Below are 26532 nucleotides of genomic sequence, written 5' to 3'. Positions count from 1 at the left end.
TTAACCGTTGGAAATATCCATAAGTCAATCGGAAAGTTGAATTTTGATTCGAGTGAAGTGATTATTGAATCAGGTATGAACCACTAAATAATTAGCTGGTGATTCCGTCAACGTTACGCCCAGTAGCCCTGTGAGAACCTCGCCTATAACCCCACTTTCTCAGGACCCATTATCATAGGCCTATTCAGCCTGGTAGTGGCCACCCGTGGCCCGTGAACACCTGTAAGGCATCCCGTCCGCCGCCTAGGAGGCCCGAACAACGCCCTTCCGTTCGGTTAGTGGCCCTCCCGGACAGCCCGAAGTTCCGTCTGGCGTTGAGGACCCTCTGACGCCCAGAAAGCCCCGTGAACGCCCGAAGTCCTCGGCATTCCCCGTTGAGACCCCTGGACATCAGCCACCACGCCACCCCGGTGGTCAGATCAAGCGCGAAGGTTGTGCCGCGCACCCCGTCATCCCGTCCAAGCCCGTTGGTCCACCGAACGCCCAGGATACCCGCAGAAACCCCCCCAGTGCTCCACTTCCGGCCGGCCGCAACGACACACCTCACACCGACACGCCACACACCCCACAGTAAGTTGAAAAAATAATAAAAAGTAAAAAGCTAAAAGTGTGTTTTACTTGGGTTCTTGACCAGCGAAAAGTGCCGACCCTAAGAGTCTCGCTCGCTAGGCGTGGTCCTTCCGACCCGCCAAAGTAACAATTGGCGCCCAACTAAAATAGCCCAGGTCAAGAATTCAAGTGAATGCAGAAAAAATAGGTTATCAAATTAGTAAATTTCACGAAAAACGCGTGATTGCATAAAAAGTAGGTTATCCAATTAGAACAATAGATTTCTTTAGAATTTGATTTGCAAAGCTAGTGATTTCAAGCCGGTAGCACGAATTTGTTCCCACCCGTAAAGTGAAAAGTTTCTAGATACCATATTACTAGTGCGCGCACGCTCGCAGAAGCTCACAGTGTTGCAGTGTTCCCACCAGATAGCGAAAACTAGAAACGATTCGATTTTTAATTCAAATTATTTTGTTAATGGGTCTTGATTCAACTGAAAAAGCCTGAAAAGTGAATGTTTCATTGAATTGTGTGACTATTTTGTGATCGGTATTGTGCATGAATAAAACGATCATTATCACAATAGCCAGCTTTTATTCTTTGAATAGCGGCCATTCAAGAGAACAATGGATCTCCAAACAATGTACACCTGTATGGATGTATCCCATCTTTCGGTTGATGAGGTAGAATATGAGCTACTAATCAGGAACATTTTGTTTCACTTCGATGAACACGAGAGTATCAAGCGAAGGAAGCTCAAAGATAGATTGAAGGGTGAAAGAGAATCAAAAACGTTTGCCTTTTCTCAGCCGTGGCAAAATGTTGATGAAGAATTAGTCACTATTGGTTCTAAATTAACGGTCATAGGTGGTTTGCTAGAAAATCCTAGAACAGATGCCAGACAGCGTCAAAAACTAAAAACGCGATTGGTTCATTATCGAGTTCGGAATTATATTTTGTCTAAGGCTGTAGGCGCGAAAAATTTTAGAAACGAAATTGGAAAAATAGGTCGTCAAGCCGCGGACCTATTCAAGCGATTTTTCCCGGAAGTGACTGATAGTGGTACTCATTCAGAAGATTCCGAAAGACTGGAATCTGATTTGAATAACGTGTTAGAAGAGGTTAGAAGCGAAATAGAGGTTTTGAATGAGACAGCGGTATCAGCAAAAGAGGTAGAAGAAGAATTAGAGCAGGCAGGAGCAGCACACCAGTTGCTAGAATCGAAAAAGAAAGAGATGAATGAGTCAGTAAAGAGGTCGGAAGAAATTTTAAAAGTTCTTTCGGAATACGAGGAAGGTAAAAAGGAAAATCCGTTAGAGCTTATCGCGGTTTTCAAAACGTTCGTTCAACAGACTACCGAACAGCAAAGGCAGATGCGAGAGAAACATATTGCGGAAGAGGAACGAAGGATGAAGGAAGCGCGAGATACGATGGAAAAGAAAAAGAGATTAGAAAAGGTTTTGATTAGTCTGAATGACCGTATTAAAAAGGAGCCAGAGCCGGTAGAGAAAAAATCGGTGAAATGCTTAGAGCCAGAAGAAACGAAAACTGATATAGGAGATGGTAGGAAGGTGGAGAGGAAGGTAGGTGATTATCACGATTCCGATAGTCACAGCGCGATTTACAAACGGGATAGTTCCGAGGAAAGTAGAGAGAGGGTTGCTCGTAAGTCGAAAAAGCAGAGCAAATCAGGGAAAAAAGGAAATAAGTCATCCAAGCGAGAGAAGAAAAGACGACATCGTAAGCCGAGCTTCTCGACTACTTCTAGTACGACATCGGTTACAGAAAGCTCCGAGTATTACAGTTCAGATTCAGGTAGTAGTTCAGATTCGAGCAGTGAGGATAAAAAGAGAAGAGGGAGGAGGGGAAGTAGGAGAAATTTGGATATTAAGAGAATACCTGTTGCGGAGTGGAGATTAAAATATGATGGAAAAGATCAAGGTAGAAAGCTAACAGAGTTCTTGAAAGAGGTGAAAATGAGATGTATTTCTGAGGACATCTCTGAGAAGGAACTTTTTAGGAGCGCAATTCACCTTTTTACAGGTCGCGCGAAAGACTGGTTTATTGAGGGAGTAGAAAACAGAGAGTTTCGGAATTGGCATGAGTTGAAAAGGGAACTCAAACGGGAGTTTTTACCCCCCGATTTAGATTTCCAGCTTGAGGTACAAGCTACCGAAAGACGACAAGCAAGAGGGGAAAAATTTACTGATTTTTTTCACGACATTATGAAGATTTTTCACTCGATGACTCGGTCGATTTCTGAGCGCAGGAAATTTAACATCATCTGGCGTAATCTCCGTTTCGAATATAAGAACGCCATGACTGGTGCCGGAGTCAGGTCGCTGTCCAAACTGAAGAAGTATGGACGGATCATTGACGAGAATAACTGGACCATGTTCCATAGACCGCACGAAAATTCAGCTCGTGGTAGAAGCGCTCAGCTCCACGAAGTTGTAGCATCAGAGTCGTCGAAGTCCAAAGGTAACTCTCAAAATCCGAATGCGGCATCGCGAGTTTTTACCCGAAGCAAACCTAAAAATGATTCAACAGAGAAAACCAAAACATTAACAGAGACGACAAATTTAGGGGAGAAGTCGGGAGAGAAGCCAGTCGACCCAGTCGAAGGCTCCTCGAAAGGCACGTTGATACAGATGGCTGAGAAATATCGACGGCCACCGATTGGAGTTTGCTACAATTGTAGGACCAGTGGACATCATTATGCAGATTGTCCCAAACCGAAAGGCAAATTCTGTAGAATTTGCGGATTCGGAGATGTTATGACCCCAGCTTGTCCTGTGTGCCAAAAAAACGAGGCGGATTCAGCTTGAGGAGGCAAGCTGAAGGAAGTCGCCAAAACCCTTCACAAAATTGTCAGACCTCAGAAGAACTTTCGATGAGCGGTTTTGAGACGGTCTCTGAGAATGATTACTCTCCCGTGTCCACCGTGAACGAGCTTTTCGTTCGGGTCGATGGAGACACGCGACCGTTTGTGAAAGTGAGTGTACTAGGTAGAGAAATTGTTGGCTTGTTAGACAGTGGTGCTCACTGCTCGGTGTTAGGAGCAGGGTGTAAAAAGCTAATTAAACTATTAAAGCTGAAAATATTTCCATCAGATGTGCATGTAGAAACTGCATCAGGGTCTAAAGTCGACGTTGAGGGGTTTGTGTATCTCCCAATCACGTTTAACAACGAAAATCGAATTGTCAAGACTCTCGTGGCGCCCAAACTTAAGCGTAGATTAATTCTAGGCTTCAATGACTTTTGGCGAGCCTTCCAGATTCAGCCAATTGTCCTGAGTCGAGAGTCTCGAAGAAGGGAAAAGGAGTTGGAGGAAAATTTAAGGATTGAGGAAATGGAATGGCAGGAAAGTGAGAAGGACGAGGGAACTTTGAGCGAGACACAAAAGGCACAGTTAGAGGAAGTAAAACTCAAATTCAAAATTGCAATTGAGGGGCAAATTTTGGATGTTACTCCACTTGCAACTCACAAGATTGAGCTCAAGGATGAATTCAAAAAATCGGCTCCAATCAGAATTAACCCATATCCAACGTCACCTGAAATGCAAAAGCGCATCAATCTAGAGCTCGATAAAATGCTACAACAGCAGGTCATTGAGCCGAGCAAAAGTGAATGGTCACAGAGCACCGTTCCAGTTATCAAACCAACTGGGGAAGTACGGTTGTGTTTAGATGCGAGACGCCTTAATGAGAGGACAAAACGCGACGCTTATCCTCTCCCACACCAAGACAGAATATTGAGCAGATTGGGGGCAAGCAAGTATTTGACTACCATCGACTTAACCAAAGCTTTCTTGCAAATACCATTGCACCCAGATTCTCGCAAATATACTGCCTTCGCGGTGTTAGGGAGAGGATTGTTCCAGTTCACCAGGCTCCCATTTGGTCTAGTCAATAGTCCAGCGACACTGGCTCGGCTAATGGATGACGTCCTGGGGTATGGTGAACTGGAACCAAATGTGTTCGTCTACCTCGATGACATTGTCGTGGTAAACGACACATTTGAAGCACACATCCAAACCCTTACCGAAGTAGCTCGTCGGTTGAAGGCAGCAAATCTGTCAATCAATCTCGACAAATCGCGATTTTGTGTGAGAGAATTACCCTACCTGGGATACATTCTCTCCCCCGAGGGCCTGAAGCCAAACCCCGATCGAATAGAGGCCATTGTAAATTACGAGAGACCGGCATCTCTCAAGTCATTGCGCAGGTTTCTCGGGATGACTAATTATTATAGACGGTTTATTTCTGGGTTCAGTGAGTTGTCTGCGCCTCTCACCGATCTCTTAAAGAAAAAACCGAAATCTCTGACTTGGAACCCGAGAGCAGAGCAAGCTTTCTTACAGCTGAAGGAAAGTTTGATCGCCTCTCCCGTATTAGCAAACCCTAATTTTACCCTTCCCTTCCAAATCCAATCGGATGCTAGCGATAGCGCTATCGCTGCAATCCTGACACAGCAGCATGAAGATGGTGAGAAAATAATTGCATACTTTTCTCAAAAACTGTCACCTGCCCAAAAAGCTTACGCAGCTTCAGAAAAAGAAGGGTTGGCGGTCTTAAGCGCCATTGAAAAATTCCGCCCGTACATAGAAGGGACCCATTTTACCGTTGTCACGGATGCTTCTGCCCTAACTCACATCATGAAGGGTAAGTGGCGTACGTCCTCCAGATTGAGTAGATGGAGCATTGAATTGCAGGGTTACGATATGGAGATACGGCATAGACGCGGAAAGGACAACGTCATCCCAGACGCGCTTTCCCGCTCCGTAGAAATAACCGAGGTCCTTTCCGATGGAGACGCATGGTATGCCAACTTATACAAGCAGGTAGAGACTTCACCTGATGATCATCTAGACTTTAAAATCGAGAACCAAAAACTGTTTAAGCTGGTTCCCAACAAAACTGAAGTGCTCGACTATCGCCATGAATGGAAGCTCTGCATCCCTGAAAGCGATAGAGAGCGAGTGCTTCAGCTCGAGCATGATGAGTCACTTCACATCGGCTATGAAAAATTACTTGAGCGCCTCAGGACTAGATATTTTTGGCCAAAACTGGCCGAGTCGGCCAAAAAGTATGTAGGAAAATGCCAGGTATGCAAGGAATGCAAGCCCAGTTCCGTGTCACAGCATCCGTCGATGGGGAATCCACGGTTAGCGACAAAGCCCTTTCAAATCGTAGCAGTCGACTTTATCCAGTCTTTACCCCGATCGAAAGCTGGAAACATGCACCTATTCGTACTTCTGGATCTGTTTTCCAAATGGACAGTATTAGTCCCCGTCAGAAAAATTTCGACGGAACTGATCATAAAAATTCTCGAGGAACAATGGTTTAGGCGTTATTCTGTTCCCGAAATTATCATCACTGATAATGCCACAAGTTTTCTAAGCCACGACTTCAAAAACTTTTTGAGCAAATATGGAGTGAAACATTGGGCCAACTCACGTCATCACTCACAGGCAAACCCTGTTGAGCGACTAAATCGGAGCATAAATGCATGCATTCGCACTTATGTAAAATCCGATCAGCGCCAATGGGATACAAAGATCTCCGAAATTGAGCACACGATAAACAACACTTTCCATTCGTCCACGAATTTCACCCCATATCGCGTAATATTTGGCCACGAAATCGTCACTACTGGCGAAGAGCATAGGAGAGATGCAGATACATCTGTGCTTTCTGATTCGGCCCGAGATGCACAACGATTAAGAGTCAATGACACTGTTTACAATCTCGTTCGTAAACACTTGGAAAAGGCTCATGATCGCAGTTCAAGAGCGTATAACCTTCGCTACCAGAAACCTGCACCTGTGTATCAGGTTGGTCAGCGGGTATACAAAAGAAATTTCACCCAGTCTTCGGCGGGAGACCATTACAATTCTAAACTTGGTCCCGCATACGTGCCCGCCATCATTGTTTCGCGAAGAGGCACTAGCTCATATGAGCTAACCGACGAAAACGGCAAGAATTTGGGAATATTTTCTGCCGCGGATATTAAGCCCGGTACTCTCGAATAATTCGCACAATATTCTCCACTAATTAGTCCGGTATTCAGGTAATATCCTTACACAGATCCACGAAATTCAGGAGCGTAGAAATTCGGCCGTCCTCACCATGTCCGCGTTGGTCGAAAGTATTGTTCAAGATCATGATCGTATTGTATATGTGAAGAGCTAAAATTGTTAGAGCGAGTGTGAAGTTGATGTAGATGAATGTAGGTACATGTTTTTTGTTGTAGGTCCATCTCTGTTCGATAAAAGAAGAATATCATCTCGTCAATAGTCTGTTGTTATGAGGAATTGTGGCTTGTGTGCGAAGAATAGAACTGTCCAATGAATTATGACTAGTAGTGACCAAATTCTTCTCCGCAGTTTGCAGATTTTTTTAACGCGTTAAGTCTGCACTATGACTCCAAATAACAGCTCCGTAATACCAAGTCCTAAGAAATCCATCCAAAAATGCACATTAAAATCAAAACAACAATAAATAGCATCCATTCGGTAGATTTGCATCATGATATTTCACACGAACAAAGATTGTGTTGGTAATCTTTCACAAAACTTCACTGTTTTGGGTAATTTGGAAGATAAAAAGGCCAAGTAACAGAATCGGGTATTAGAAGCGGTAAAGATAGCATTCCGAGCATGTAGGGAATGAACTATCTGGTGAATACACGCGACAATGTCTGTTTTTGGGAAAATCGAATGCATGAAAGTTGCAACTCAAACCTGATATGCTATTTCGTTATGTAAACTTTATGAAAATTAATTGATAATAAATTATACAATTAATTTTAGAGGGAGATGGGAGGTGGTGTTACCGTTGAGAAACGCTAACTATGTTTATTAGTTCTTAAGAATAAATTTTGTTAGTATTTGTTGATATAGTTAGAGTAAATTGTTAGTAAATTGATATTCTATTATGTGTTTTTTTGTTAGTAAATTATATTGTATGTTAGTAAATGTTATAAAAGGATAATGAATAAAGCAGAACAAAATTTGTTAACACACAATCACCCTACACTGAACAGTCCTAACACAACACATACACAAAATGAGCCAAAAAGGGGAAGAGCTGCCATGACACAATCCACGTCAAAAAGGGAAATTAAAAGGGAAAATGGGAAGAAGGCAAGAGGGACAGGCTACTGGGTCGAACCAAGCGAAGAGCAAAGTCTTTCCGTTGTGACCTCTCGAGGCAAATAGTTCGTCTTAGCGCCAAATTCAGTATAGTCAAATTAACCGTTGGAAATATCCATAAGTCAATCGGAAAGTTGAATTTTGATTCGAGTGAAGTGATTATTGAATCAGGTATGAACCACTAAATAATTAGCTGGTGATTCCGTCAACGTTACGCCCAGTAGCCCTGTGAGAACCTCGCCTATAACCCCACTTTCTCAGGACCCATTATCATAGGCCTATTCAGCCTGGTAGTGGCCACCCGTGGCCCGTGAACACCTGTAAGGCATCCCGTCCGCCGCCTAGGAGGCCCGAACAACGCCCTTCCGTTCGGTTAGTGGCCCTCCCGGACAGCCCGAAGTTCCGTCTGGCGTTGAGGACCCTCTGACGCCCAGAAAGCCCCGTGAACGCCCGAAGTCCTCGGCATTCCCCGTTGAGACCCCTGGACATCAGCCACCACGCCACCCCGGTGGTCAGATCAAGCGCGAAGGTTGTGCCGCGCACCCCGTCATCCCGTCCAAGCCCGTTGGTCCACCGAACGCCCAGGATACCCGCAGAAACCCCCCCAGTGCTCCACTTCCGGCCGGCCGCAACGACACACCTCACACCGACACGCCACACACCCCACAGTAAGTTGAAAAAATAATAAAAAGTAAAAAGCTAAAAGTGTGTTTTACTTGGGTTCTTGACCAGCGAAAAGTGCCGACCCTAAGAGTCTCGCTCGCTAGGCGTGGTCCTTCCGACCCGCCAAAGTAACAGTTGTTACAATAAATCCAACCAAACTACAGATTTTCCCTTTTTCTTCGATTCATCTCAACACAATGCATCAATTGCATCCGAACAAAGACTGGCGCATGACGGAAGGCAAAAAAATATGTTTCTTCATCGTCATCACCATCGTCATGCACGGTTGACCCAAATTTCACTCTCGTCATGGATGCATTTCTACAGCTAGCAGCAGTGTTCTTATGTTTGCTTCATTTCTCCTCACTTTTTTTTTTTATCTTCGAGCGTAGTTGAGACTAGGGTGATCGCAGCAACCGCGGGGTATTCAAATGACAAACGTCACGCTTGCTGTAGTGGTGCCAGCAGCGTGGGTCGAGGGGTCTACCACCAGGTAATGAATTCGCATGCATGCAAAGAGGTCTGAATAAAGGGGCTGCTCACTTTCTTCGATTCCCGTTCGTTTGATGATAATGATGATTAGGCTGTTGAATATTAACACCCGTCCGGTCATCAACGCGAATATTGGATGCAGTAGAGAGAAGCAGAAAAAATGTTCATTTTCTTGACTTTGTGACGCTTTTTATTTTTCTTCTTCCGAAATGGAGAAATCCCAGAAAAAACACTATGGAGAAGTTGCTACTAATAGTTTCTGCTTTGGTTACTGTATTAACGAAGCACACCCCGATCATATACGGGATGCCGCAAATTGGGACAATTTCCTGCCACAAGTCTACGCTGCGCGCTGATTTCAGGAGCAGCGGACAAGTCATTGACTACTACGATCGCACCTGCTGTCAACAAGTTTTCGTCTTTGGACAAAAAAACTGATTGGAGGTTTAAACTTTACACAGCAACGAAGCAACAACCTTCAAAACGCACTTGATCAGCAAATCGTGAAAAAAAATGCATAATTGCTAAAGCAACTCGGGCTTGATACAGCAAAAGGGGGTAAACAGCGAGTGATAAATGTAAATAATTAAAATAAACCGAAAAACTCGTAAAACACGAAGCAAGTGACAGCGGAGGAGAAAGCTGAAAACAAAAAACGGTAAATAAAGCATGCTTCGCTGGTTCGCGTGTTTGGATTTTTTCGAAGGTGGCCTGGCCTGACCGCCGGTGCACGAGCAGCTCAGCTCGACCGATATCCGAAGGCGACCCTGAAAATTACGGCAATTTTTGCGACCACCGTTCATTATGGCGATTAAATCGATATAATGAAAGTTTCCTTGAATGGTTTTAATTAGTCTTTTTTGTTCGGTTTCTGCGGGGGTTTCAATCTCAAATTCAGAACTGTGTCTTTAAAAAAGAGCGCGAACAATGTGGGCAATTATCATTTTTGCTGATTAGATGGTGGTGGTAAGGTTCGAGCAAGCTGGTCGCCGGTTGTCACGCAAAGTGAAGGGAATCAAATTGCGAGCTTTTTTTGACTGTGTGGATTGATTGCGAAAATAGCGACCTCTAAAATTGGAAACCACGGTTGCCTAGCAACGGTCGTTGTCGTGCAGATAGGGCATGATAGAAGAAACAGTGACGGGTGGCAACATTGGACGAAATCCACCTGCACTTGAGCCGGCATTGTTCTTGGATGTTTCATTAAAAACTAAAACAGATCTCAACCAAGATCTCAACTAAAACCTGTTTTGAACAGAGATAGCGACTTTATTAGAACAACCTAACAGGTATGTTCTGTTTTTGTCAGCTCTGAATTTGTCAACACTGAAAATTTTACCAAAAATGTCCCTCAAATACTCAAATAGAGTTTTTATCTAATTCCCGTCATACTTAGCACCGACCAATAATGATTGTATTCTTGCTTCTCATCCAATGCCTCATGACCTGTTTCGTATCAATTAATAATTCATAAATTAGCTTTCATATCAAGTAAAAGCACATTGTAAAACATCCACCATTTCCTTAAAATAATAAGAATTAATAATTGTCCCTTGAATTCTATTTCCATCTAGTCTACGTCTATTTTGGGCGCAACATGAATTTAATTCCCGTCACAAACAATTGTGTATTCGAAAAGTCGGTCAAATTCTTCGAAACCCAAATCAAATCATGTGTTCTCAAAGTTCTATTGAGTAGAACGATGATAAGTAATGGAGAACAATTCGGCTTGCTGCTGCTTTGATTCGATTACCTTCGTCATACCCAAAACAAGAAAAAATGTGTCGTAAGTAAGTAAGTAAAAAAGTCGTAAGTGGAATAAGATTGAAACGTGAAATTTTTTAAAAGACACGGACAACGTCTTCAGCTTTCGGCTGTACAGACTGTTTTTAAACTTAACATTAGACAACGGACAACGGAGCATGCACCAGTGGAAACGGGGAAGAAACTATTCTCACGAAAAGTTTCAACGCCCGAAGCGGGAATCGAACCCTCACCCCATAGCATGGTGCGATTATAAGCTTGGTGACCCTAACCGCACGGCTACGAGGCTCCACTGAAACGTGAAATTTTGCGTTATTAGTCGATTTCCTGTTTATTGATAGTCTACATCTTTTTGCTTTCGTCTAATGAGTCATTGGCAAAAGGTAAGTTGGAATATTTGTAATTATTGGCTATTTTCCATCTGATATGATGAGAATTAGCGCATCTGACAGAGTAATTTTCTACCTACTCGATATTTTATTAATCTTGAGGGATCCATGAATGACTTAGAAGTAACCACGCATGATGACGAATGCACCGTAGCTTGCAACACACTTTCCTCTACTATGGAAAAAAAAAATCTCTGGAGAAATTCTTAGAAGGATTCTGGGATGTATCATTATAGAAATTTCAGCAGAAATCCTAGGAGGAATTGCTGGAGGAAACTATACAGGAATTTCTAGAGCAGCCACATCAGGAATGGCTGATGGAATCCAAAGAAAGAAATCCTTGAAGAAATACCTGGAGGAATACCTAGAGAAGTCCCTGAGAGAACCGTTAGAGATATTCTGGAGGAATCCATAAAGAAGGCCCTGAAGGAATCGCTGGAGCAATTTTTGAAAGAACCTCAGGAGGATTCCCTGGAAGAATTTCAGCAAGAATGCCAAAATAAATTTCTATAAGAATTACGAGAAGGATTGCTGAAGGTATCACAATTAAAGTTTCGGGAGGAGCAATTGCTAGAAGAATCCTAGGAGGAAATGTTTGAGGAATACAAGGAGGAAGGTCAAGAGAAGTTTCTGCAGGAATCTTTGGATAAAATCTCTGGAAGAAATCCTAGATAAGTCTTTGTAAAAATGTTTGGAAGAGTAACCGAAGGATTTTTGCAAGAATTCTAGAAAAATTGCCTGGAAAGATCCTAGCAAAAAAAAAAAACAGGAGAAAGTTCTAGAACAGAATTTGAGAAGTATTACAGTTAAAATATGTGGAGGAGTCCTAGCAAGAATAGCTGGAATCGCTGTCCGATTACAACTGGAATTACTGGATAAAATATCTAAATATGTTTTTGGAAGAATCTCCGGAGGAACTTCTGGAATAATCCATGAAAGATTCTTGAAGGAATTTTTAGAAGAATTGCTGGAAAAATCTCTACTGGAATTATTAGAGAAACCCCATCAAGCATACCGGGGAAATTCTAAGAAAAATTTCTTGAATAAATACTTAGAAGAATACCTACAACTCTCCTTGGAAATTCGCAGATGAAATCGTAGGAGTCATTTCTGGAGAAATCGAAGGAAGATTTCCCGAAAGCATTGCAGCAAGTAAGTATACCGGGAGAAATCCCTACACACTTGGTTGAGCTCGGCTAATTTTCATTCTTTTGCCAAGATTCGAAATTTAACTGAAATATCGGCAAAAAATCAACTTTATTCATAGCAGCACCTATGGGTGCCGCTGGCACCAAACTTCAAACGTCAAATGTTTAGCCGAGATTCAGAAAATGAAATTTAACCGAGATTTGCACAGCCGATCACGGCATTCTGTTTTAAGTGTGTAGAAGTATTCCAGGAAGTACCACAGTTAGAATATCTAGAGGATTCCTAATAGAAATTGCTTGAGGAATCCCAGCTGGAATTCCTAGAAGAAAGCCAATAGGAGTTCCTGGAGAAATCCCATGAGGAAATTGTGGGAGAACCCCTGGATAAAATCTCAGGAAGAAGTTCTGGAAAAATTCTTGAAGAAATCCCTAGAAGAATTGCCGAAGTGATTTTTTGGAAAAATCCCAGTAAGAATCCCAGCAAGAATGCTTGGAGAAATCTTTAGAGGAACCCCTAGTAGAATTCCTAAAGGTACCACGGTTAGAACTTCTGGAGGAGTTCTAAGAAAAATTGCTGGAAGAATCGCAGCAGGAAGTGCCTGAGAAATCCCAGCTAGACTTCCCGGAGATAGGCCAATAGGAGCTTTGGGAGGAATCCCATTGGGAATTGCTGGAAGAACCCCTGAAAGAATCACCGGAAGAACTTCAGGAAGGATCCCAGAAAGTTTGACTTGCATAATCCCACCAGGAATTCCTTAAGGAATCGCAATAGAAATTTCTTGAGGAATCTCTAGAAGAATTTCAAGAAGTATCATAGTAAGAATTTTTAGAGACATCATAGGAGGAATTGCTGGAAGAGTTTCTGCAGAAATTTATAGCGTATACCCATCATCAGGAATGCCTGGATGAATTCTGGAAGAATCGGTAGAAGTATTCCTATAGGAATTTTTGGAGGAGTCACTGAATGAATCGCAGGAGCAAATATTTCGAATAACAAAAAAAAAACAGCTCAAAATGATATATCTTGGAAAACCATAAAATTTGAGTGGGACAAATCTTACAAACGCCAAACGCGTACAGTCTTTTGTAAAACTTCATATTCTTCTTTATGGCTCTACGTCCTCACTGGGACTTGACCTGCCTTGTATCAACTTAGTGTTCTTTGAGCATTTCCACATTTATTAATTGAAGGGCTTTCTTTGCCTGCCATTGCATGAATTTGTATATTGTGAGGCAAGTACAAAGATACACTATGCCCAGGGAGTCGAAAAAATTATCCTGACCAGAACGGGAATCGAATCCGCGGTCTCCAGATTGGCGATCCATAGCCTTAACCACTAGGCTAACTGGAGGTGGCTAACCACTAGGCGAAACTAGACAAACCAAATACGTTATGTACCAACAAAAACTCGACAAGACAGTTACTGTTAGACGAAACATAAGACCAAAAAACGAAAAATTAATTACCCCTGAAGATGACACAAAACCCCATTGTCGAAACGTCGGGTAAATTATAAACCTTGTTTTCCCATATTAAGAGATTGCGTTGCCGTTTAAATCGTAGATAAAAACCACACCGGATTATCGAGCCATTTGTTTCTTGTTTCAATTTGTTTCTGTAGATTCCTCCAAAAATTTCATTTGAAAGATTGCAACAGAAATCGAATCCTGTAATTGCTCCAGGTGTTCTCCAACTGTCGATTAGCCATCTTGATTTCCTTCAGGAACTCCAACTGGGGTTCCTCCAAGAAATTCCTCAGATTCCTTTAGGGATTCTTACATGTATTTAATTTTAAATCCAGGATAGAATCTCCTTTAGCAAATACTTCTAGAGCATTCCAAGGAAAATCTCCTGGAAGATTCTCATAAGGAACTCTTGGGGCATTCCTAGAAAAACAATCTACAAGATTCCTAGTAGAAATTTATGAAGGATTCCCATGAAATCATAGAGAATTTTTAGAAAAATCTTCTGGAAAATCCAGAGATACAACTCCAAGAAACTCTTGGAAACTCTTTCAAGTTTATTAAGAAATCCTGGAGAAATTCCAAAGACTATTTTATAAAAAAAAATCCAGCAAAAGCTCTACCATAATCTAAGCTGCAAGAATACAAAAAAGCTCATGTTGGAATTTCAAGAACCAGGACCAGGTGGAGCCGAGCATTGAGCGTGACTGAGGATGGAGAGCGGCAAAATAAAATCCTGCATGATAATCAGAAGAGCTGCTGGAGAAACTTTTGGACGATTCCCAGAAAGGTTTCCTGGAATAATGTCAGAAGAAACTCCGGATGAAATCCCAGAAAATGATACTTTTGAAGAAATTCTAGGAATATTTTCGGGGGAACCTCGGGATCGGGATGAATATCCGAAGGAACTTCTGAACTTCGCCGTAGAAGTTTGAAAAGGAATTTTAAAAGGAATATCTGAGGGTCTAAAGAAACTCCTAGAGAAATTCTTGCTTTGAAAATTTCCCATCGAAATGCAAGCGATAAGCAAGTGGAATGGTACGAGTTAACCTAGAAGAATCCAAGAAATATTCTTGGAGGAATCCCTGAGGGCTATGTAGGAATTCTAAGATATTTCATAGAAAAAAATCTTTGAGATTCCATAATGGCATCACAGAAGAAACTTCCAAAGGAACTCATGGAGATTTCTCAAAAGAAAATTATAGAAGACTTCCCAACCGAAGGAAGGGAACATCAGATATCAGAATTGCGTTCCGGGGGAAGTATCATTGCGGGAAGTGTGTCATTATGGAACGTCGATGGCACGAATTTCCCAAATGGAGGAAAACGTGCCTCTGGAGTCTACCTACTGATACCTGTTGGAACGTGTCGTCATGGATAATGAAATTGTCATATGTGTCACTCTTGCGTTCAACGAAAATAGACAAATGTATGAATTTCCTTAATGAAAATGCTCAATGACAACATATCTATCAAAACAACATATAACGCTTCGGAACAAAAGTTTTATGAGACATCAATGTGTGAAAAGTTATTGACAGAAAACCTTGTTTCCCAGGCGTCATCTTAAAATTCTTCTTTACCAACACGATCTTTTGAACAATAGGAGATAGAAATAAAAATTTTCCGGTAAAGTTGTTTTGAATAAAGTGTTTTTTTATTCGTTAAATTGAATTTTGTCAATTGGGACTCTTTCAGAAAATTTAACAAAGACTTCTGCAGGGAGGCATTAAAGAATTCATTCAGGAATTTCCTCAGGTCTTCTTTAAGCGATGCTTCCATGAATTTCTAAAAGTATTTCTTCAAGAATTTCTCTAAAGATTCCACCAGGTATTTCTCCGGAAATGTTTCCAGGGATTCTTTCAGGAACTCTTCCAGGAATGACTCGAGAGGTTCTTCCTGCCATTGCATTGTTTTATTGTTTTTTTTTCAAGGATTCCTAAAGTGATTTTTTCAGAGAACGCTTCAAGTATTCCTCCCAGTATTCCTTCGGGGATTTCTCTACGTAATTTCTCCGGTAATTCAGTTTGAAAATTGTCGAATTCTGGAATTCTTTAAAAATTTTATCAGAGATCCATTCCGGAATTCATCCCTGGGTCCTTCAAAATTTTCCCCAAAGAATCCTTGAAAATTTTGTCCACGGCTTCCTTAAGTAGTTTGTCCAGAAATCCATGTGTGCTGTCACGCCTTTAGTAAATGCTTCCTGCATTCCTTCAGTATTTCTCCAGATATTCCGTCAGGAGTTTTTCAAGGGAATCTTTCGGAAATTTACTCTAACATTTCTTTAGAAGTTCTTTCAGGAATATCTTCAGAAACTCTTCTCGGGATTATATCAGGAATTCCTCCGGGGATTCCTTCCAGAATTACTCTTGGAATTCTTTTCGAAATTCTTCCTGAGATTTCTTCAGGAATTCTTCTTGAGATTCCTTAAAGAATTTTTCCCGAATCTATTAATGGGATTCCTTCCGGGATTGCTTCTTCCCGGAATTTCTCCTTGAACTCCTTCCAAGTATTCTCTTGAGATCGCTTACGAAACTCTTCCTGAGATTTCTTCCGGAATTTATCCTGCGATACCTTCCAGATTTTCTCCAGAAACATTTCATGGGATTTCTTCAGGAATTCCATCCGGGATTGCTTTATGAATTCTTTCTGAAATGCCTTCAGAAATTCCAGCATCATCATCATCAACATCATCAGAGTTTTCTTTCTGGGATTGTCTTACAAACAATTCTTGATATTACTGTAAAAAATCCTTCTAGGAATTTGCAGAAGCTGCTCGTGCTATTCCTTTAGGATTTTCTTCTTCGATGCCTTCAGATATTTCACCTAAGATTCCTTTCTGAATTCCTCTCGGGATTCATTCAGGAATTCCTCCAGAGATTCTTTCAAAAATTTATCCTGGATTCCTCCAGGAATTCATTCTTGGATTCCTAAAATTCCTTCTGGGATGCCTTCAGGAATTCCGCCTAGGATTTTTTCAGCAATTCCTCCTGGGATTGCTTCAAATTTTTTTTCCCTGGATTTGGTCTTATTATAAAAAGACCTGCACCAATTTTTCTAGCGTAAATAATAGACATTGCTTGAAAACAAAAATAATCAAATGTTTGTATTTTGCTTAGACATTTTTCCGTTTCACTCCGAAAAAAGTCTCTCTATTTATGCGTACGTTAAGATCCCATTAGACATGACAAATATTTGGCCGAACAAGCCCTACAAATGACCAACACAACGTAAATCATGGCAACCTCGGATGAATGTCGAACTGCAATGGCAAATATTTGTCATTATGACAAACAGTCTAATGCCCCCTTTAGTGTCTGGTAAAAAGTTTGATTATTACTAGGGTTTCTGATTGGAGAGAATAGGTTTTGGATGATTAGAAATAATTTATGATTGCATGACCCAAAGTCATTGAACTTCTAAAACGAATTCGAAAACAAAATCAGTTCCAAAAACAACTCATTTTGTAGAGTGACGGAATAATCTGCCTAAATTTCACGCTTTCTCTCCCTATAATGCGCACCTTGATTCCCACTTAAATTCCATGGCAGAAATGTATCGTATCTGTTTGATGCGTGACCCAGGCCAATATTTGCGATGTACGGGTCGTCGTTCACCATACCTAATCTACGCCTTTGAAGAGAAACAACAAAACAACACTAGGAGAATCAGTTCAACTTTTACCTCCATCAATCACAGCAACCAGCGAGCTGTCTCGCGACCGTATACAATATCGTATATCACAGCGGTTGGTCCGCCGGAGCGATCCAAGCTGGCCAAGCTTCCTCAGCGTTCGAACAGCAAATGCCTACCTAGAGAGCACTCTTGTTTCCGCGAGGAACTGTGGACCGAGTAATTTACACTTTTGAACCTCTAAGCGTGGAAGCGCATTTTTATGGGGGCTTCGTCTATCGGGAAGCCACGCGCGATAAAAACGCTAAAAACAAGCAGCTTTTAATTAATTCATAAGAAATACGCGAGGCTCACGGACCGTGGAGAAATTTGGGAAGGGGGCGGCTACTGATGGGGCTGGAGCTACACGCATACAAATTTTGGAATAAACCTACTTTCCCGCCGTGTGGGCATCCGATTTGGAAGGAAGTGTAGTTCGTGATAATCTGTGACGCACATTGTTTTAAACTTAAAGTGGTAATTTTTAGAGCGTTACATTAGAACTACAGAAAGGGCAAAACACGCATTAGATTATGAAATATAATAATAATTGATTTACAGTATTGTTTCAAACCCGTTACGAATGAGATTGACACATACAGAGCGAGGACCATCATGTACAAATTGAAAAGAAGGAGTAGTATGGAACGAGCTCACCAAGTGGAAACTATTGTTTGCGAAAATGATTCTTCAAGAAGTGTTCGAGTCGTAACGATCGTTCATTTACGTCTTGAACATCTGTGCGCCTGGAGGATGTGAAAGTGAAAATACAGCCAGCAAACGACGGTCCAATTTATGGCGAATCAGTTCCACCGTCAAATTATTGCAATGTAACGATTTTAACGCCACAACAACCGGACAGTAAAGGCGTCGTAAAGGTATAGGTAGGTAGGTAGATAGGCAGTTATCATAAACTCCCGGATCACGACGAACGCGAAAGCCTCCGGCTCTCTGGGGATAAACGGTATGACGGCCGTGATAATGATGATTGCATGGAACGAGTACCTTGAACTTCAAATTTTGACGAATTGATTATTTTCCAATTGGCTTTCGTCGGTCGGATCGGATCTAGCAGGCGTGTGTATGTTTTTGTGCTATTGATTGATGATTTAGGGTGTTAGAGTTGGCAAAGCCTGCTCTGTGTGGTACGGCTGTAAACTTGAGCGACCTTTCAGAGAGTTCTCCTTGAAGTCTGTGATATTTGATCATAGCAGTCATCCACTAGTGTAGTGCAATGGCCAAATTCGTTGGTTTGAGGAACTATGTATCCATCGGAGTCGCTCTGCAACGTTTATTTACCGTTTCTCAAAGTCATCGTGCACAGCTGTTTGCGTGTAGAAACATAAATATACATAAGCGGGCGCTCCTCTCCTCGCGATCGATGGCATCGGGCAATAATTTGCGCCAGTTAGTTAAATTTGAGACTCGTCGTCGTAAGCCACCGCACGAAACGACACACACGAACAACGGCGGCAGTGACTTTGAAACCCAGCCAGAGCAACAGCAGCAAGCAACGAGAGCCAATGAACGGTGAAGTTTGACGATCGACGATATTATAACTGACTCGGGCCCCCGTTTACCTTTCCGTTGCTGCAAACGATTGTTGTGCTGTGATTGTTGCGTAGCGTTTGCGAGTTTGCTTCGGTTGGTGTGCTGACTGACTGCAGCATGTCATGAATATCGTCTAGTCAGTCCGTCTGTCAGTCTGTAATGCTTCCATGAGTAGACTTAGCGGGAACGGTTCTCAAAGGCCTACTGAGGTGGGATTTCTAATGCCTTTGACTGAGAGCACTTGACAGGCATCGTTCTTTCATATGCATAGTAGACTACCGACGAGTGCATGAGTGAGTTATGAATGAAATTCAAATAGGTCACTTCGAACGTTTATTCAAGCACGTGAAGCCTTTTATGGAAGTTTACATTTAACCAGCTGCTGTTAACCCTTATCCACAGTCCACCACTCGCTATTGTTAGGCCCTATTTGCCTTTTCCTATGCTTAGCTATGTTTAATGACGAGGGGAATGGAAATGCATACGCAATGTTTATGATATTTTTGATAGTAAAATCAATGTCAACATAAACTCTAATACAATTGTCAGTCCCTGGTTGCATTTTAGCCTAACAAAATAAAGACATAAACAAAAGAAAAAGTGTTCCGGGTTCGCCAGAGCAGAGCAGAGCAGAGATTAGATTTTTTTTTTTGAGAATGTAGGATTTCAGCAACTCCTTCAGGAGTTTATCTGGCCATTTCTTAAGGAGCTTCTACAATAATGTCTTCAGGAATTCCTCAAACAATTCTGTTAGAACTTCATGAGTCAGTTTATTTGTTTTCTTTCCTCTTCTCTTCTTGGCGTAATTCCCCAACTGAGACAAAGCTTGCTTCTCAGCTTCTTTATCACTTCCAAAGCAATCAACTCAGAGTTTCCTGTGTCAATTGCCATTTTGCATGTAATCGTCTGACAAGCTTCAATATATTCTATACTAAAAGAAGTTTACGAAATATTCACTACGAATACTTCCTGGACTGATCGGGAATTGAATCCGTCTTCCTCAACATGGTCATGCTGAATACCCACGTTTTTACATATGTGGCATTGCTATATGGGCCCTTCAACAAACTTGAATATTGAGTTTGCTTAATCATTCAGCTTGAAGCTTCAAGCTGGCCGTAAGTTTTGAACTTGCAGACTGAAGCTTTCAACTTATGTCGTTTTCGTTTTTGATTCAGTTCCAACCTGGGTTGGAACTGGATCAGATCACAGTTTCAAGCCCAACCCGACTTCGGTTTCGCTTGTACTAAACTTTGTTTGACGTTGTTTGTTTACACATTTTCCGCCGATCCAGTTCCAACCCAGGTTCAAAAACGAATTCGACATTAGCCAACTAAAGACTGTTAACTAAGCGTTTGAAACTTGGCGCTTTGAAACTTTGAACCGGCGGATTCGAGCGTACAGCTTGTAGCTTGGAGCATTGTTGCAGATTGAAAATTGCTTGATGCCTTGAACTTCTGAGCTTCAAGCTTGAGATATAAGTTATTGCCTACTGTATGCTTTACTGAATTTTCCGAATGATGCTTTCGGTTTGGTTCTTAGGAGTTCTGAGCTTGACACTAAAACTTTGGAAGTTAGTGCTTGAAGCCTTCAACTTGGATATATGATGCTTGCAGATTCATGCTTGCAGCTTGGAGCTTGGAGCTTTGAGCTTGAAGGTTAATGCCTTAAAGCGAAACTGGACACATTTCCGATTTTTTTTTATATTTTATCATATTACAGAGCAATGTTTTCAAAATCGGTTTCCTTTCACATTTAGAGGAATAAACAAGGTATTTCCTGATAGAAATTTTTTAACAGTCTTCCAGAAACCATTTTTTTCGTAATTACGTTTCAAAATAGCTCAGGAGATACCTTTATCCTTCCTCTCAAAAACGAAAAATGAAAAAAATATGCTCCGTTGATTATGAAAATCAAAACCCAAAACATGAGGAATCGCATCTAGTTTCTCCCTTATTTTTAGAGGAACTCCTCGGTAAATCGCGGAGGAACTACTGGAAGAATTACCGAAGACACTCCTGGTAGCATTACCGCAAGAAATCCTCGAAGAATTCCCGGAACTATTCTGGGAGAAACTGCTAGATAATTTTCCGATAAAACCTCAGCAGTTCCCGGAGGAACCCATATCCTTCATCACGTTTGAACTAAATTCGAAATTTTCGAAGGGAATCCTGGAGAAATTCCCGGAGGAACTCCTGAAAAAAATCTGAAAAAAAATCTTGAAGGGACTTCAGGAGAAATTCCCGGAGAATGTCTCGGAGGAACTCCTAGAAGAGTTGATGCAGGAACTCATGGAGTAATTTCCGAAGGAATTCTTGGATAAATTTTTGATAGAACCAAAGGAGCAATTCCCAGAACTCTTGAAGCAATTCCCGGAGAAACAGTTGTTCCCGGAGGAAATCCTGGAGCAACTAACGGAAGAATTCCTGAAAAAATTCTCGCATAATCTCTTGAAACAATTCCCAGGTGAACACCTGGAGCAACTCACGGAGGAACTCCTGAAGTGAATCCCGGAATAACTCCTAGAGCCATTTCCGGACGAACTCCTGGTGGATTTCCTGGAGGAATTCCTGAAGATACTTCTTGAAAAATTGTTGAGGAAACTAGTGGAAGAATTTCTGGAAGAAATTATAGAAGGAGTGGAATGCCCAGAAGAATTCCTGAAGAAACTTCCAGAGGAACTCGCGGGCAAACTCCTGAAAGAATTTTCAGAAAAACTTCTGCAGAAAGTTCCGGAGGAACTCCTGAAGGAATTTGGATATATTTTCGAAGCGCTCCTTGAAAGAATTTCCTGAGGAATTCTCACAGGAACTTCTAGAAGAATTGGTGAAGGAATTCCAGAAAGAAGGGCTTTCAGAGGAACTCATTGAGAAGAAGGAACTTCTGGAAGAGTTTGCGGAGGAACTCCTGCAGGAATAGCCGGAGGACCTCTCGGCAGCATTTCCGGAGGAAAAACTAGAGGAAATTTTGGAATAATTTCTGGGGGGATCTCCTGGAGGAATTCCCAGAGAAACTTCTGAATAATTTCCCGATGAAACTCCTGGCGCAATTTACGGAGGACCATTTTTCGAGAAACTTCTGGTACAATTTCTGTAGGAACTCCAGGAGCAATTCCCGGAGCAACTGCTGGAGCAGTTTCCGGAGAAACTCCTGGAGGAATTTTCAGAAAAACTTCTGCAAGAATTGCAGGTTGAGTTCTTGGAGGAATATGGAGGGTTTCAGATGCTCCTCCTGAAACAATTGTGTTAGTTGGGGGGGGCTCTCGAAGGTGCTCACTTCTGGAGCAACTCTTGGAGGAATTTTTGGAGTAACTCCTAAGAAAATTTACGAAGGAACTGCTGGCTGAATTTGTGTAGGACCTCCTGAAGGAATATCCGGAGGAACTCCAAGTAGCATAGCCGGAGGAATTCCTGGGGAAAATCCTAGAGGAATTCCCAGCGAAACTTCTGAACCGATTCCCGAAAATATTCTTGCAGGAATTCCCGGAGGAACTCACTAAGAATTTTACGTTGGGTCTATTGAAGAAATGTCCGAAGGAAAAGTTAGAGAAATTCACAGAGGAACTCCTGGAGAAACTCCCGGAGGAACTCTTGGAGCAGTTCCCGAAGAAATTCTTTGAGTAACTTCTGGAGGGATTCTCGGAGGAACTCCTAGATGAATTGCTGGAGGAACTTCCGGAGGAATTCTCGAAGGAAATCCTGAAATAATTCCAGGATGAGTTTCTGTTGCAATATCCCGAGGAACTCCTGGAGCAATTCCCAGAAAAACTCCTGAAGCAATTTCCTGAAGAAATCATGAAGCAATTCCCGGAGAAACTCCTAGAGCAGTTCCCAGAGGAACTTCTGTTGCAGCTCACGGAAGAACTTCTGGAGCAGTTTCTGGACGTACTCTTGGAGGGATCTCGGAGGAACTCCTGGAAGAATTCGTCTCGGCACTTCTGGGGGAATTACCGAAAGAACTGCTCGAAGGGTCTCCTAGAAGAATTCCCGAAAATCTTCTACACAGTTAGAAAAAATCACCGACTTCGGTAATGTTTTACCGAAATTTCAACCGTTAAGTTTGTTTTACAGGAAAAAATCGGTAAAGTTAGCAACTTTTACCGAAGTTCGTTAGAGTTTGACAGATAAACGATAACATTTCACCGAAATTTGTTAGTTTTTTACAGAATTTCGCAGAGCAGAGCAGAGCAGAGCAGAGCAGAGCAGAGCAGAGCAGAGCAGAGCAGAGCAGAGCAGAGCAGAGCAGAGCAGAGCAGAGCAGAGCAGAGCAGAGCAGAGCAGAGCAGAGCAGAGCAGAGCAGAGCAGAGCAGAGCAGAGCAGAGCAGAGCAGAGCAGAGCAGAGCAGAGCAGAGCAGAGCAGAGCAGAGCAGAGCAGAGCAGAGCAGAGCAGAGCAGAGCAGAGCAGAGCAGAGCAGAGCAGAGCAGAGCAGAGCAGAGCAGAGCAGAGCAGAGCAGAGCAGAGCAGAGCAGAGCAGAGCAGAGCAGAGCAGAGCAGAGCAGAGCAGAGCAGAGCAGAGCAGAGCAGAGCAGAGCAGAGCAGAGCAGAGCAGAGCAGAGCAGAGCAGAGCAGAGCAGAGCAGAGCAGAGCAGAGCAGAGCAGAGCAGAGCAGAGCAGAGCAGAGCAGAGCAGAGCAGAGCAGAGCAGAGCAGAGCAGAGCAGAGCAGAGCAGAGCAGAGCAGAGCAGAGCAGAGCAGAGCAGAGCAGAGCAGAGCAGAGCAGAGCAGAGCAGAGCAGAGCAGAGCAGAGCAGAGCAGAGCAGAGCAGAGCAGAGCAGAGCAGAGCAGAGCAGAGCAGAGCAGAGCAGAGCAGAGCAGAGCAGAGCAGAGCAGAGCAGAGCAGAGCAGAGCAGAGCAGAGCAGAGCAGAGCAGAGCAGAGCAGAGCAGAGCAGAGCAGAGCAGAGCAGAGCAGAGCAGAGCAGAGCAGAGCAGAGCAGAGCAGAGCAGAGCAGAGCAGAGCAGAGCAGAGCAGAGCAGAGCAGAGCAGAGCAGAGCAGAGCAGAGCAGAGCAGAGCAGAGCAGAGCAGAGCAGAGCAGAGCAGAGCAGAGCAGAGCAGAGCAGAGCAGAGCAGAGCAGAGCAGAGCAGAGCAGAGCAGAGCCGGGTTTTTGACCCCACTACCGAAACTACAGGAAAGTGATTGAAAGTATAGATAGTAGAGTGACCTCTACTATCTATAATTGAAAGGTGGATGCAGGACTTCGATGGACACCTGAATGGCAAGGAGGACGTATGCAAGTAAAATCAGGGCAACGAAGAAAACATTACATCATTGCAAATGAGGTCGGCAGAATTTCAGTTGTCCTTTAACAAGTGTCAGCTCTGTGATCATCTTCTTCTTCTTCTTGGCGTAACGTCCTCACTGGGACAAAGCCTGTTTCTCAGCTTAGTGTTCAATGAGCACTTCCACAGTTTTTAACTGAGAGCTTCCTCTGCCAATGACCATTTTGCATGTGTATATCGTATGGCAGGCACGAAGCTACTCTATGCCCATGGAAGTCAAGGAAATTTCCTTTACGAAAAGATCCTGGACCGACTGGGAATCGAACCCGTCACCCTCAGCATGGTCATGCTGAATACCCGTGCGTTTACCGCCTCGGCTACATGGGCCCATATTCAATGCTATTAAGGCTCAAGCATTCGTCATCATTTTTCAGAAAATAAAAAGCAGTTTTCTCGCTGCAAATCAAAACAAGGATCATGAAAATATATTCACTGCATTGTATTCCTCATGTGGAGTACAGTGAATATATTTTCATAGCAAGAACTTTTGTTTTGAGCGGAAAAACTGCTTTCAAATGTTTGATGATGACGATGATTTCAATGACGAAAAGTTCAACGTTAATAATTGCCGAAGTAGGGTGCGTGTACCAATTATGGCACTACCTAAGGAAAGGTATTTATACAAAAATAACGAGAAGACCAACGAATGTCAACAACAAGTTAAAAGGCAGCTTAGTTTCCATACTTAAAAGGAAAAATATAGGAAAGGAGCCAAAACTACTTTTAGTATTGATTACAGCGTGTGCCAATGATAGGAACCCTGTACCAGTTATGGTTACTTTTTTAACTTCGGTTCCTTTTCGCACTATTTGCATGCATTCCTTATGGGGCTAGCCATAACTGGTACACTATTGCGAAAAAGAGTGCAAGGAAGCCAAAATTTTAAGGAAAATGATTTATTTCTACCATGATTTGAGGAAAATGTGGAATTTGAATGAGTGCGACTATCTTTTGTGAACGTGATCTGTTGTTCACAAAATTGATCTTGTTGATTTACATCGTTAAAGGGTGAAAATTAACTATGGCGAATAATTGGTACTATAGCCATAATTGGTACACTTACCCTATCACTTCTACATCCTTATCTTCTAACATAGTTCGAAAAACTCGAACTTACAGAACGTAGCTCGAATACGCTTTCTACAATCCAAGATCACTCCCCTCAGTGATCTGATCGACTCTAAAAGACTGTGATAAAGAATTAAGGCTAAAAAACGGAAAATCAACTTACAATTTCCACTCTCGCTCCGGATTCACCTGTGCAGAGTCGTAATCTGCGTCGTCCTCTTCGTGGTCGTCGTCGCCGTCGCCGCCGTTCGCAACACCGTTCGCTCAATTGATCGGTGCTACCGTACCGACCGAAGAAAATTCGTGCAAAAGCGCCATCAACGACGATTCATTTCCTCCCGACAAAACACTAATCAATCCACCAGCTGCCGCGGTTTCCTCCAAGCTGCTGTTTGCAACTCGCGAGGCGAAACGGACGACGGGATGTAAGCTTTTAATCTTTCACTCTTCGTTCACTTCAACAGGCACTATTTTCTCCAATTTCGGTCACCGCCACACACCACAACATCCCGCGTGTAGCACAGTAGGCCGCCTCAGGCGGACAAAAGAAAGCACTCGCGGTTGCGCGCCGTAAAGTCGAACAAGGTTGCTTCTCCTGGGATGCTGTGCTTGGAACGGAGCCAGCCTGCTTGTTGTTGCACTTGTCGTCGATCGAATTTTCCGCCACACGATCTTCTTGCTGCTACTCGTCACTCACTCACATCACTATTACCTGGCGGATGGATGGAATAATTATCCCGGTTGACCGGATTCTGATTCCTTCTTTTTTCTTTGGCAGAAGAAAACAGATCGAATCGAAGGGAACACCACTTGCCGCTGCGATGCATGCAGGGGAAAAACCTGATCTTCGGTGACTCAAAAGCACCAACTTGAACAACAACAACTTGGCAACGGCTTCTGCAGGTAGCAATAGAGTGGTCCCATTTGTGCGGTCCGCGATCAAGTTATTTAACTTGAAAAAGTTATTTAACAGTCTGGAACTTTCTGTTCTCTGAAATCAATGCTTTAGGGTCTAAGGAAAAAAAACTGTTAAGATCAGATGATGTTATATCATATAGGGTTTTTATCTAATTCCCGTCTACCTAAGTACCGACCAATACTGATCGGTTTTATTCTTGCACCTAAAGCCTCCTCATGACCAATTTGGTGTCGATTACTTATTTACGAATTAGCTTCCATATAATGTTGAAAAAAAAAATTCTGTAAGGAATAGCAATTTCCTTGAAATAATACGATTGAATAATTGTACCTCGGAATTTTGTTTCCGTCTGGTCCACGTCTATTTTGGGCATAACCTGAATTCAATTTTCGGCACACCTGCTACGTGACACTATGG

At 42.5% G+C, this 26532-nt stretch overlaps 1 protein-coding gene and 1 long non-coding RNA gene across 2 annotated transcripts in view; both read right to left on the bottom strand.

The window, feature by feature from the left end:
* The window catches only part of LOC134291020 (uncharacterized), a 68613-nt gene extending 42401 nt beyond the window's left edge, over positions 1-26212 (bottom strand). Inside the window, exon 1 of the mRNA XM_062858272.1 lies at positions 25360-26212. The gene's annotated coding sequence lies outside the window, so the exon portion shown is untranslated. The remainder of the gene's footprint in view (positions 1-25359) is intronic.
* On the bottom strand, positions 2737-8298 carry LOC134291976 (uncharacterized). The gene is made up of 2 exons (XR_009999392.1): positions 6635-8298; positions 2737-3081 (listed from the first exon to the last, which is right to left on the bottom strand). It is a non-coding gene; the product is annotated as an uncharacterized LOC134291976 (long non-coding RNA).
* Positions 26213-26532: the final 320 nt, after the last annotated feature.

The sequence above is a fragment of the Aedes albopictus genome, chromosome 3 (genome assembly GCF_035046485.1).
Source record: "Aedes albopictus strain Foshan chromosome 3, AalbF5, whole genome shotgun sequence".
Taxonomy (NCBI): Eukaryota; Metazoa; Arthropoda; class Insecta; order Diptera; family Culicidae; genus Aedes; species Aedes albopictus.
Note: the sequence above shows the minus strand (reverse complement) of the source record. Positions and strands in the feature narration are given on the sequence as shown.